Consider the following 14,335-nt stretch of genomic DNA (forward strand, 5'->3'; position numbering starts at 1 on the left):
AGCCACAGCGTCACTTCCTGTTTTTTGGTAGTTCATTGGAGATAATAGTTTTATGGACTTTTCTGCCCAGGCTGGTTTTGAACCAGGATCCTCAGATCTCAGGATTATAGACATGAGCCACCAGCTCACAGCTGGCTGTGAGTATATTTGTTAGTGAACACTGACCCCTTCCATCCTCTTCTCCTGTTTTCCCTTCCCACCAAGTGTCTCCCCGACCCTTCCCCAGCCCCAGTCTTAAAGTTCATTTAAGCACAGCTTTTGAAAACCCATTTACTGGGTTAAAGTATTATATCAGAGCAGTCTTGGAAAAATTCATTTGATTTTTCTCATTGAATTTTCTCAATTGCGTTTTCTTCAACTTAAGGTGGACATAATGAGGCGGACTTCAAGTAGTTGTGGTGAGATTAGATGAGGTAATTTTCATGTCAAGAGCCTTGGATGTAGAAAACACTGTGATGGCATCGGTGTTGTTAATGATGGTGGTGATGTCCTTGCCAGGTCAGGTAGTTGGTAAATGTTGGATAATATGGAAATGTGTCCCACAGGTACTAAGAGCAAACTCTAGGAGATAGTGGGGGCCTCAACAGAGATGGAGGTTTTGCTTTTGGCCTGCATCTAGAGGGCTTCATGAATCACAGAGTATGTTGCCATCCTCATTTTGGCTCACCTCTGGCCTTATTTCTCTCTCTCTCTTTTTCTTTTTTCCCTTATTTCTTATTTCTTATTTCTTAGCAAGAAGATAGCATTGTTAGTTCTTTGAATTCAACTATGTTCTGGTAATTATGAAGATGATAGTATTTTGAATGACTTCAAACTCAATATTTAGCCATAAAGAAACCTTCAAGACTACAGAGAGTGATTATTTTTTTTCCAGTGAAACAAGGTTGTATGTTTTTTCTGCCATTGTAGCTACTAGCTACATCATTCTATTAATCACAGAAAAAAGTGAATAGTGACACTAAGTAACTATAATTTGAATTTACTTAATTATAATCCCATGATCTTTTATTTTTATTGTAATTCTTTAGTTTTGCATTTGTATATTTATTTATTGTTTTTGTTGAACTTTTATACAGAGTGGTTACAGTTACGTAAATGAGATAAAGAGTACATTTTGTAAGGAAATGGAAAGACTTGGAAAAATTATGTTAAGCTAAGTAAGCCAGACCCAAAGAAACAGGTTGCAATGTTTCTCTCATTTGTGGTAACTAGATCGTGGCTATAAAACTACAAGTAAACATTGTGGGTGGTAAAAGAAAAAAACCAACACTGGGACATAAAAAAATTATGCAGGTCTCTAGGCATTCACACAGAGTGAGACCAAAGGAAGATATTTTTAGGAGAGGATCACAAAGGTGCAATAGATATATTTCATCTGATCATAAAAAATAATATTTATTGAAATGAACACCAGGAAATAGAATTAAGAAGTTTTTCTTAGACGGGTGGGGGTGTGGGGGGGAGGGAAATGGGTACCAAGACATGTGAAAGGGTATCAATGTATGTGAATTAATGCACCTTCTATCTGGCAAATATCACGTAATCCTTTTACTAATTACAATAAAAAATGCAAAAAACCCCCAAAAAAGCAAAAAAAAGAAGTTTTTCTTCTCTTTGTTACAGTTTTTGTGTTCTTTTTTGTTTGTCTTGTTTGTTCTTTTATCTTTGGCAGGCAAAGGAGGGGGAACAGAAACGGAGGGACAAAGATAAACAAATACCGCAGTGCTACTCATTAGACACGATGTTGAAAATGACCTATATAACGTGTGTGTGTGTGTGTGTGTGTGTGTGTGTGTGTGTGTAAAGGGGGACTTGGGTGGGAGGAATGAAAGGGATTACATTGTCCATAAAGTATGATTTTTTTTCTTTTGCCAGACCTGGGCTTCAGCTCAGGGTCTAAGCACTGTCCCTGGATTTTCTCAAGGCTACAGCCCTACCACTTGAGCCACAATACCACTTCCAGGGTTTTTCTATTTATGTGGTACCGAGGAATCGAACCCAGGTTTTCATGCATGCTAGGCAAGCACTCTACCACTAGGCCAAACTCCCGGCCCCAATAAAGTATGTTTTTAAAACTAGAATACGTTTGAATTTGAGTCAGAGACACTTGGAAAGTTATCTCCTCTCCTACTACACCTGGATCCTGGTAAAGCCATAATACTAATGTATGGGGTAGCAAAAGAATTTAAAGTGTTGACTGAGCAGAACATGATCACTTCACTATATTATCTCATTTACTATAATTATTGAAATGTTTATAGTAATACAAAATGTGAAGAATGTTCAATTACAGTATCACTTTTACTTTCATTCATTTTTTAGGGATTATTGTTAATTTGTTGCACTTTAGGGTCAGGGTAAAGAAAACTCTTTTGCCCTTTGTTCAAGGAGATGAAGGTGGTAAAAAGACCGATTTATAGACAATAATATTCCTTAGGGAATACAGACTTTGGGTCTTTCATGAACAGGCCCCCTAGTGGTTCACTGAGAACATGTAAGGAATCCGTTTAAAAAATTATGAGCTAAAGTAGCCTGTCTTTTCTGAAACAAAGCATTAAATTGTCGGTATAGATCTTACAGGATTTCCTTTTCCTTCTATATGGCAATCAGTACTTTTAAGAAGGTCATTCTGTTATCCTGGGATCCTGGATGACTAGAAAGATCCTGTCACTATGGACCTACATCATAGAAATATGACCTGCATTATTTCAAGGTATTGGGACTTGAAGATTGCTTATTAATGCATCATACCTAGCCCTTATTTATTGAAATCCTAGAAAGATGTTTCCTGGATTTTTTATTTGCACTTTTAAATTATCTTACATCGCATTTCATTTCTTCTTTTTAAAAATTCATATCTAGAGCTTTAGAATTTATAGCTGAAAGAGAACATAGACTTCAGTTTTAGTCCTGGTTGAAAATTAGACAAGTGCAAATATTTTCTTTCTTTCTGCACAACAAACACAACTCCCTCCTTCTCAGGGACTTCCACAGAGAACACCTTATTTTGAAAATATATGTTCCTAATGAGATTATCACATAAATCTCGTACATGTTTAGTTGTTTCTCTTTACCTCTTCGTTCCTTCATTCCTTCCTTTCTTTTTCTTTCTTTCTGTCTTTTGAACAAATATTTGGAATAGAAGCATTGGGAAGGATATGGAGGGAATATAAGTCAACTGAGACCAGTTATTGTACTTGAAATATTTCTTTTCTCTACCAGAATGTTTATAAGTTTAACATTAGTGAGGAATATTTACAGAGTTTATTTACTGTAGTATAAAGAGTATGTAGATTAGTGTTGTGTAGTTGAGAATGCAGCAGGAGGATATTGATCTATAATCAGGGCTCCTTAATATTGCTGTGTAAAAAATGGGATAATCATCCTTATATTACCTAACACACACTGTCATAAGAGATGTAGATGAGATAGTATTTGTAGAAATTCTTGGTACATGCTATAGAATTTCATTCATTATTCTGAAAATTTGCATTTGCTTTGCTTTGTTTGTCTTAATACCACCAGGCATAGCACAGTACATGACATACCACAAGAGTGCTTAATAACTTAAATGAATGAATAAATTGCTGATCATGTGCTTGCTTGTGAAAATCTGAGTTTTACCATGAGATAGACTCTTCTATAAAACTTGCTTAAGGTTTGGTATCTTGATATATATATATATATATGTATACATGTATATATATGTATATATACATATAGGTATATATATATATAAAATTTGGATAACAGCTGGCATCTTCCTGTTCCTAGACACATTTTTTCATTCCCACAAACTCTCCTATGACTTTTCTGTGGTCTTCTCTACTCTGCATTGACCTCTGACGGTGCTGTGTGTTCTGGCCCAAATCAATGTAAGTGTGGAGCTTGACTTCTCCTCTAGCCTACTTTCCCCAAATGTTTCTTGTGTTTAATAACTTAACTGACTATCAGAGTGCCACAGGGAGAGGCCTCATTGCCCCCTATACAGTGTTCTGCCACTCCACTGGCTTTCTTCTTCATTTTTCTTATTTTCTTTTGTTTCCTTTTAAAATCACTCTCCTCTCTTTGCTCTTGAAGAATCAATTTCTTTGTCCAAATCCAGGTCTCTCAAACACTTGCTTTTCTCTCTCTAGGCTGTAGTGTAGCTATTTCTCCCACATAAATTCAGCCTCTCTTCTTAGATAACTTCATATCTAAATTAAGACAATGTTGATTAAAATAGAAATCAATACATTTTCCTATGCTACCAGACACACTCACATGAAACTACCTTTTTAATTTTCTTTGAAAATTTGTTTTTTGTCAACATTTTGGTACTACTAAAAGTCATCTTAATCTTTTGTGAATAGAAAGGAAACAAAACTGACTAACCTGTTATTCCCTCTTGTATATAAGACAGTCATCAGAAGACACAGAGATAATGCATGATAATTTAATGGCTTTTAAACTCATTTACCACAGGCTTGAGATCAGGAAGGTTCTGGCCATAAAATAAGGGCCTACTTACAAGTTATATAACTTCAGGAATCCATGTGCTCTAACTGATACATAGATGGGTGGTTAGAATTAGATGTAATTAAGTAAGGTTGAATTATAAGTAATATCTGGCAGCTTTTAGTACTTTTTCTAGGTATATTATGCTAAAAGTTAAAAAAACAACCTGAAGATAAAAAAAGAAAACTAGATGATCTTCACAATCATTTTCTCCTGACCAGCAGTCGAAAGTATATCTAAAAATAAAAGTCTTTATCATTTATAAATACAATCCTTCCCCCAGAATATACAGCGTATACCAATGCACACTGAATTACAGCATTAAGACATAAGATTTCAAAGCAGACTTTTCATCCACGGGAGTAGAACAGCCAGTCCTTCCAATGACTTGTGTGGATTGATGATGGGAGAAGTAGCTGCCCTTCTGCGTTCTCTGTGGGCTGGATGACTCCTCAGTGACTCTGCTGGGTTTTCTTTACATCACGCAAAAGTCAAAACCGTTTCTACCCAGCTTTTCTTCCTTCTCTCTCCTTGCAGGATCAGACTTGCATTGTGGGTTGATGACTAGTACCCTCTTCTGTTCTCTGTCCCTATTTTCTTGCACCCAGCTGTTGCCCTGAATTTCAGAACACTTACTTACATGTTTCACCTCACTTTGGCATATGGCCTGGAGGAAGTAGAAGTGAATATCAGAAGTCTTCTAGTAGTTTCAGAGATGGGTTCCCTGGGTCTAGGATAGAATGCATGAGCACATTCTGCTTCCTGGGGAGAGCCCTATAAACCTTAGCCTCAGTAACAGCCCCTTCCCTGGTTTAAAGGAAATAATTTTCTCTGGGCTCAGTTTTTTAAAAAAACATTGTTATTAGTTGTAAGTATTGCTTATAATTTTATAACAGATCATTGCTTTGAATATTACTGAAAATATATTTGATTTTTTCCTCTATAGAACAAATGTACCATGTTTGTCTTTGAATAGAGAAAATAAAGGAAGTAGCACAGAGAGAAGAGAGTTAAAATGCCAGGTTAGCAAAGAGAACTCTGAAGAGATATCTGCTAACATCTCTTATGGAAAAGCAAACATTGTAAACTGTAGCAGGAAGTATCAAAGCCAAACACAGGAAGGAATTTGACCCTGAGGAAAGGAAAATTTCATGGAATAATCCCTGAAAGCAGGTTTTTTTGAGAGAAAGAGAAGGAGGGGGAGGAAGAGAGAGAGCGAAATTGAGAGAGGGAGAGGGAGAGAGGGAGAGAGGAAGAGAGGAGAGAGAGAGAGAGAGAGAGAGAGAGAGAGAGAGAGAGAGAGAGAGAGAGAGAGAGAGAGAGAGAGAGAGAGAGAGAGAGGTCTATTAGTAGTTCCTAAATTTAACGTGCACAGGAATTTTGACGGGCTAGATTGATTTATCTCTGCAGGCTGCAGCAGAGAATGATTTGGCCAGTCTGGGTTACTGCTTCATTTACATGAAGGAGCTTCTGCCAATAAGCTTCAGAGTTATTCTGTGCATCATAATTTGAATCAAGTGATCCCAGACAGTATGTCTGACCTGGGGTAGTTTTATGTTAGGACATACCTAGAGTCAGAGAAACAATGCTCTGAATGAGGCACTTGCCTCATGCTTTGTGAGAGCATAAATCATTCATGTTTTTATAAAAGTATCCCAATATTTGGGTGGATATTTTAAGTGATTTGTAAAATTTTCCAGGCTATATCTATATTTAATAATAACTTTACCTTAAATGATTCTCTTTCTTTCTTTTTTTGTTTCCATTTCCTGGAGTTTATTTCTATAATTATTGTTTTATTACATTCAGATGCAAAAGGGTATTGTGACTTAGATTCCTCTCTAAGCATATCCTCTCACTGTATGTAATGTGAGAGACGGTCACAATTTATGATATCCTGGTGGGAGTTTTAACATTTTCTTAACAATTAATTGTAGGTTTATAGGCAGATTCCAGCTAGTATAATAAAGGATACTATGTAATCTAGGTATCTCTATGTCTGGATTACATTCTTTATTACAGACACTGGGGACATTGATGAGTGAACTAAGTTTCTTAGAATCACCCCATGGTCTGGCCTCAAGTTTTCATTCACTCAGCCATTCTAAGTCTTATTGGCAGAATTTCTTATATTTCCATCCCAGTCACTGTTGACAAATCACATCTCAGTACTGCCATTATGTAAATTGTTTTCCAGGTTTCTTTCTTTCTATCTTCCTTCCTTCCTTCCTTCCTTCCTTCCTTCCTTCCTTCCTTCCTTCCTTCCTTCCTTCCTTCCTTCCTTCTTTCCTTCCTTTCTTTCTCTTTTGTTTTTGCCAGTTCTGGGCTTGGGCTCAGGGCCTGGGCACTATCCTTGGGTTTTTCTCAAGGCTAGGGCTCTACCACTTGAGCTACAGCACTACTTCTGGCTTTTTTCTGTGTATGGGATACTGAGGAATCAAACCCAGGTCTTGGTGTGTGGTAGGCAAGCATTCTACCACTAGGTCAAACTCTCTGTGCCTCTAGATTTCATGAAGCTTCTTCCGCACTTCCTTCTCCATTCAGAGACCTCACTGGATATTGAGTTCAATAGTAGTAAACTTTGATTTCCAGATTAGGAGCCTTTCATTTTTCTGCTATACGTTTTGTGGTTCTTACAGAGATCAAAATAGATCACGAGATCTTTTGGAATGATGACAACAGTCCATGAAGACTGCATGAAAGAAAAGGGATAACACACAAAATTAGTCGAAAGCTAAGAAAATGATGCCCTTTCTTTCCACCAGTTTACCATTAACCTAATAAGTGTCCCTCAGTCTCTAGTACCAGAGACCAGGAAGCAAGTCATGAGAAGCCATCAGAACAATATTCTGCAGATGGTATGAGAGGAAAACCATTCTAAAAGGCTCAGATGGTAGATGTTTTAAGCTGTATGTGCCACAGGGTTTCTACTTCCAACACTCAGCTCTACCATTGTAGCACAGATGGTTAAGTGGGTGTGGCCAATGAACTTATTTACAAAAACAGATGGTAGGCTGGATTTGGTCCACAGACAGTAAGTAATTTCCTGACTTTTGCTATAAGGGCTTGATGATTTCAAAAATTATTAATGATACAGTAAATTGTAAACAGTCCTTAATATTTGCCAGAGTATTTATTTAAATCAAGAACTAAATCCATATACATATTTGTGAGTTTATAGGAAATTTTTATTGTAATGTATAGAGGGGTTACAGTTATATTCACAAGATAGTAGGTGCATTACATCTCACACCTTGATAGCCCTTTTATAAAGGAACTTTTTAAATGGAAGAACTGAGTGTAAATGGAACAAACTGGTATTAATTTCAATGAACATTAAAGAAAAGTTCTCCCTGGTGGAGATATCCATCAGATTGTTCTAGCGTGTTGAGGGAGAAACTCAGGCTAAAGTTAAAAATGATACTCACAAAGGTTTGAAAACCTGAAGAAAAATCTGCCTCAGTGATGAACGCCCTGGACTTTTGGCCTCTTTAGGGGTTTTGGTCTGGATTCCCAAACCAGTGCAGCTTGTCTCTCAAAGACCAGCTCCTGGAAACAGCTTATCTGAATGTTTGCTATGTTGCTTTTATGGACATTGGATTGCTTGTATCTTTGTTTAGTCTGTTGTTTGTCTCCCCTAACTGATATGCTTCCTTTTATCAGATAGGTAAAATAAACATTTGGTTTAGCTTCTTGGCTTGATTTTCTGTAAGGTTAGTGATAGATACCAGGCCCATTGATTATAATGTTTCATTGACTTGCTAGGTAATACTGGTCTTCCTCATTTTATTTTTCCAGAATGTCCATAATTATCTTTCAGTGTTGTTGTTGAAACAGACTCTCAGTATACTGCCCAATCTAGCCTGGGGCTCTGTATATAACCCAGGTTGGCCTGAAACTCACAATCTTATTGACTCAATCTTGCCAGGTACTAAAATTATAGATGGTGGCTCACACGTTTAGTTACTTGATAGTTATCTTAAGTGTTAATACCTAGATATCTTTCACTGTAATTTCCTTCAAATGAATTTTTTTTGTCCTAGCTAAAACATAAACCAAGTACTGTGGATAAAATCAATTAGATCATATTTGCTAGAAGAATGCCATTTTCCATGTAAAGATTCTTCAAAACTAACATGTGCTAAAACAAATAAACTCTTAGTAAGTACTTTATTTATAGTGGGTGTGTTCTAAGTAAGCGTACTATAGGTGAAGTTATAACTTTCAGGTCTAGAGACTATCAATCCTGAGCTCCAATTTGAGCTCCATCTAGGATTAGATGTGTGATCTTACACATGTTATACAACTGTTCTGAATCTCAAGTTTATCATCTGTAAAATGGGTATCACAGATATATGTCTCCAGAATTGTTGTGGGAAACAAATAAAATAATATGTATGATGCATACACTGTATCTAGCCTATGATAAGCACTTCATATATTATAGGTATGCACAGGTGGTATGTATCTACATGTCATTTTTTTTTTGCCAGTCCTGAGCTTGAGCTCAGGGCCTGAGCACTGTCCTTGGACTTTCTCAAGGCTAGAGCTCTACCACTTGAGTCTCATCATCACTTCTGGCTTTTTTCTATGTATGTGTTACCAAGGAATTGAACCCGGGTCTTTGAGCATGCCAGGCAAACAAACACTCTACCACTAGGCCAAACTCCCAGCCCTCTACATGACTTTTAGCTAACTATGTATGGCAGGATTACTTACAGTCTTATTTATATTCATTTCTGCCAAAAAATATAAGAAATGTAACTATTATCCTAGCTTATTTGCTTATCAATGAGATTTTCTTAGCTTATTTGTTATTTATATAAGCATTATTTTGTGTAGTGATAAGGCCCTACAATGGTTTTGATTGTTTTTTGAGACAAGGTTTCACTATGGAGTCCAGTCCTCCTGAGAGCTGAGGTTACAAGTATATGTCACCATACTCTACAATTCAGTACTTTTGAGGGATCGCTAACCAAGTCAATGGACAATAACAACATTGGAGATCTGTTAAATAACAGAATCATTAATGATAATGATAATAATACCAATACCAGTATCACTATTGAGCACTTTGTGCAAGAGTTCTCAATACTTTTTTTTTTGTTAGTCCTGGGGGTTGAACTCAGGTCCTGAGCACTGTTCTTGGCTTTCTCAAGGCTAGTGCTCTACCACTTGGTCCACAGTACTGCTTCTGGCTTTTCTGTGTATATGGTACTGAGGAATCAACCTGGGTCTTCATGCATGCTAGACAAGCACTCTACCACTAGGCCACAAGAGTCTTCAATCCTTACCATTATTAAAGTTATTTGGTAATTTACACTATGGTCCTGCTTCTAATTCTGTAATTCTATTTTATTACATAACTCAACCCCGATCAAGGCGGATAGTGCTATTGACTTGGGAAGGGCTAGGGTGAAATGGCAAAGAAATAATTTTGGTTTTATATGTAGAACTAATCCTATTTCCCTACAATTAATACTTTTGTCTTTTTTTTTTTTTTTAGCCAGTCCTGGGTTTGGGCTCAGGGCCTGAGCACTGTCCTTGGACTTTCTCAAGGCTCTACCACTTGAGCTTCAGCACCACTTCCAGCTTTTTTCTATGTATGTGGTACCAAGGAATCGAACCCGGATATTCGTGCATGCTAAGCAAGCACTCTACCACTAGGCCAAACTCCCGGCCCTCCTTTTGTGTTTTTAACTTTAAAATTTTGATTTAAGATTATTTCTTTCAGTCTTGTTTTTCTTTAAGAGGCACTAAGAAGGTAAGAAAGCTGAAAAAGTGTTATGCTGACAGATTAGAACCACTGAAGTTGGAAACAGAAGGCAACAACAATAGCAAAAAGCCCTAGGATTTTCAGCAGGAAGGAAGATGGGAAGGTAGATGAAGGTTTTAGAGCCCGTGTCTTTAAGGGCTTTAGTATCCTTTGTTTCTGTGTGAAGATGGCATTCCTGGCACCTTCCCATTTCCCAGGCCCCACCAGTCAGTACTGATAGGAGTTGCAAGGCCCAAAATAGAGTTTCACAGCCAGCTTGAGATCGTTGAACAAGAAAGAGGTGATGTCTGGCTTTGCTCCTATCTCTAAGGCAAGCTCATCCAGATAGTCGACATAATTGGTCTGCAATATCTGGCTCTGGCTTTTTTCAAACCTTAATGAAGAAAGTAAAAAAAACAACAACAAAAAAACCTGACATATCATGAAATGTTCTCACTTATGTAAGAATGTGAGGCTCTCAATAGCAGTTGAAGAAAATGAAGGACAGTATGGATGAATGCGGTTTGAATGAATCACTGTAAATATATCCCAGCAGAAAACCCATGACACAGATTGAGAGCAGGCTACAAACGAGACCTGGAAAGTCTTGAAAACTAAATTCTATTGATCTAACTATATTGAGAACTTTAATTGTTATTAAGTAGCCATGAAGCTGCTGTAAGTCTCCTGGCAAGCATATAGTACTTGGGATTGCTGCAGACATTCATAACACAACTTAGCTCAGTGTCTTTTGCCAAGGAGGTGCTTAGTATCTACATGTTAAATTACTACAATTCTTTGCAGGTGGGATGGCATGTAATAGATACTCAATATATGCTGGATAAGTTAGAATTTGAACATGGGAATTACCTTTTTGGCAAGATGCAAAAGCCCCAAAGTTAATTTTCCAGGAGTGCTTTATCATTGTTGCGCCCTGTTCCATGTCAAGAAAATTACAAATCCTCATCACACCTGAACCCCTTCCTGACTGGGTTTGATGGGGACCCCAAGCTAACTTGCTACTGTCAAGCTACCATCACCACTACTGCCCATTTTATTCTCTGGTTAACAAGAGTCACCTGGGAAGACAGGAAATTGCACATAAGCATCGTTTAAGTCTGAAATTAAATTATTTTAAGAAAATAGTCTTCTGATTAGGTACAATTTCTCCTTTTAAAAAATCAGTTATTAAACTAGCATCATCTAGAGATACCACAGAAATGCAAATTTCTAGTCTCTCCATGAAGCTTCTGACTCAGTTGGAATTGGTATAGCCCAGACTATATTTTAAATCAATATATGGATGGTTTTCACCGATGGTTAGATGACTGTCAACACTTCTCTATATAAATAACATTTCCCTCCCCCCCAGACTTGCTTACAGGTCAATTCTTTTTTCATTTCTGTTGATAATGTCTGTCATCATAGTGTTCTCTGAAGGCAGGCTACACAACCCTAGAAAACAAAAGTTGTTTTGAGTAATGTGTCATCACATTGCCTAGTGACTATTTAATCTCACCAGACTGCTTGAATGTGGAACTCCAGGGTAAGTGGTAAATGTGCCATGCACTTTAGTGTACAGCATGGACTACAGCATTAGGTGGATAGGCCTAAGAGAAGAGGCTGGATTTCAACAGCATCTCTTCCATGGCTGGGGACTTTTGCTAACTGATTCGGACTCTATTTTGAAGGTGATAGGAACCTATAAGACAATTTCCTGTACAAAGTGACAAGATCAGACTTGAAAGATATGAAAATATCTGTTTGGCTATTAGATTTAGGGAAATGAGCTCCCTTACAGTTAGGAAAACCAAATAAGAGGCCAGTGAAAGTAGTAAACCTGAGGTGAGAGCTGAAAATGGCTCCAGTTAAGGAAAGGTACTGGGGAAAAAGAGTGTGGTTAGTGCAAGAGTCTTGAGTGTGTGCTTAAGTTAATCTCCTCTATGCAGGTGACCTCTGAGCTTCAGGCATGTTGGAGAATGGTCATGTTGCCAGGGCCAGCCAGCTGGCACCTCAGGTTTAAGTAATCCTAACTAAATCCATCATTTGAGGCTCTACTATTTCTGTTCTCAGGACTGCCATTGGTCCCACTGAGGACAGTGCTTGAGCTCCATAGGTGGTCCTGGATTTTGATGTCTTTCCACACTGAACCCTTCATTATGTCCTGCTGGTTCTAGCCTTAATTATTTCCCATATGCATGCCCTTGCTTTCACTCTGTGAAATAATAGCTGCTTGATGCCTCTACCAGTTTTTTTTGTCGTTTTTGGTTATTAGCTTTCATTATTTTGCTGTTTTATATAATTCCTTTCTGATTAGAAATACAGAAGGGGAAATGCACCATATTAACCATGAGATCTACTATGGGATCAGTATGAAATTTAATTTATCAAATTAGGCTTCATGACATTTGCTTGTCCAGTGTCTGTGGAATCTCTATTTGTGGTACTGTGGATGGTAGAACAAAGTCAGCTTCTATCTCTGGAGTTCTTGTTCTCATGTTTGCAACTGATCTCTCTTTTTTAGAAATAAGAGAATACATCCTTCCTGTATCTCATCTTAGTATACACAGTAACATGACTTTTGGTAAAAATTCTCAAGTCCTTTATTTTTTAAAGATGAAAGAAGCTATTATCAATGAATGAAAATAAACATCTGTAATGTTTGTTTGTGCTTATTATTTCAATGATGTGTGACTTGAAAATGAACAAATATTTGCCTTTTGGCAGAGAAAGAAATATGTTCTCAACAGTGGCCCACGGGTGCGTCCTGTTGTTTACAGAGTTAGGAAAGCAAACTTGTCAGATGGAGAGTTACACATTTCCCATCACCATGAGTAAAAAAACCTCATGGTCTCTTGAAGCAGTCTTCTCCAATATCTGACAACTCTGAGTTTTAGAAAGTTCTTCCTATAAGTCCCGTTTTTTTCTTTCTGGAGCAGGTTATAACACTGCCAGTCTCTCTTTGCAGATTACATGATTCTGTACTTAAAGAACCCTGTAGACTCCACTCCCAAGCTGCTTGAGCTGATTCAAAATTTTGGTGAGGTAGCGGTGTATAAAATTAACCCTCAAAAATCAACTGCCTTCGTATATGCCAACCGTGAGAGGAACGAGGCAACAATCAGGAAAGCAACTCCTTTCTCAATAGCCTCAAAAAAATAAAGTACCTAGGAATTAACTAAGAATGCAAAGGACCTTTTTGAGGAAAAATTTAAACCCCTGAAAAAGGAAATTAAAAAAGAAGTGAGGAAATGGAAAAACCTCCTATGCTCCTCGTTTGGAAGAATCAACATCGTGAAAATGGTAATCTTTCAAATTTGAAATTTGATAAGGAAGGGGGGGGAAACCAAGACGGGTGGGGGGTGTGGGGGGGAGGGAAATGGGTACCAAGACATGTGAAAGGGTATCAATGTATGTGAATTAATGCACCTTCTATCTGGAAAATATCATGTAACCCTTTTACTAATTACAATAAAAAAAGAAAAAAAAGAAAATGGTAATCTTGCAAAGGGTTATCTACAAATTCAACGCAATACCCATCAATATCCCAATGTCATTCTTTAAAGAAATAGAAGAGGCAATCCAAAATTTCATAGAACAATAAAAGACCCTGTATAGCAAAAGCACTTCTTAGCAGAAAGAACAGCACAGGAGGAATTTCAATACCAAACTTTAGACTCTATTACAGAGCTATCATAATCAAAACAGCTTGGTTCTGGCACAAGAATAGGCCTGAAGACCGATGGAATAGAACTGAAGACCCAGACATTAAACCACAGACCTATGGCCACCTAATGTTTGATAAGGGAGCCAAAAAAATAGAACGGAAGAAAGATAGCCTCTTCAACAAATGGTGCTGGCAGAACTAATTAAGCACCTGCAGAAAACTAAAGTTGGATCCTCCTTTGTCACCCTGCACTAGAATTAACTCCAAATGGATCAAAGACCTCGAGGTAAAAGCAGATACAGTGAAAACTTTACAAGAAGGAATTGGAGATTCTCTAGGTCTCCTTGGCACAGGTTGAAATTTTCTTAGTAAGGACCAAGAATCACAGCAAATCAGAGAAAGTCTGGATAAGTGGG

Source organism: Megascapheus bottae, chromosome 10 (genome assembly GCF_031878675.1).
Source record: "Megascapheus bottae isolate mThoBot1 chromosome 10, mThoBot2.hap1, whole genome shotgun sequence".
Lineage (NCBI taxonomy): Eukaryota > Metazoa > Chordata > Mammalia > Rodentia > Geomyidae > Megascapheus > Megascapheus bottae.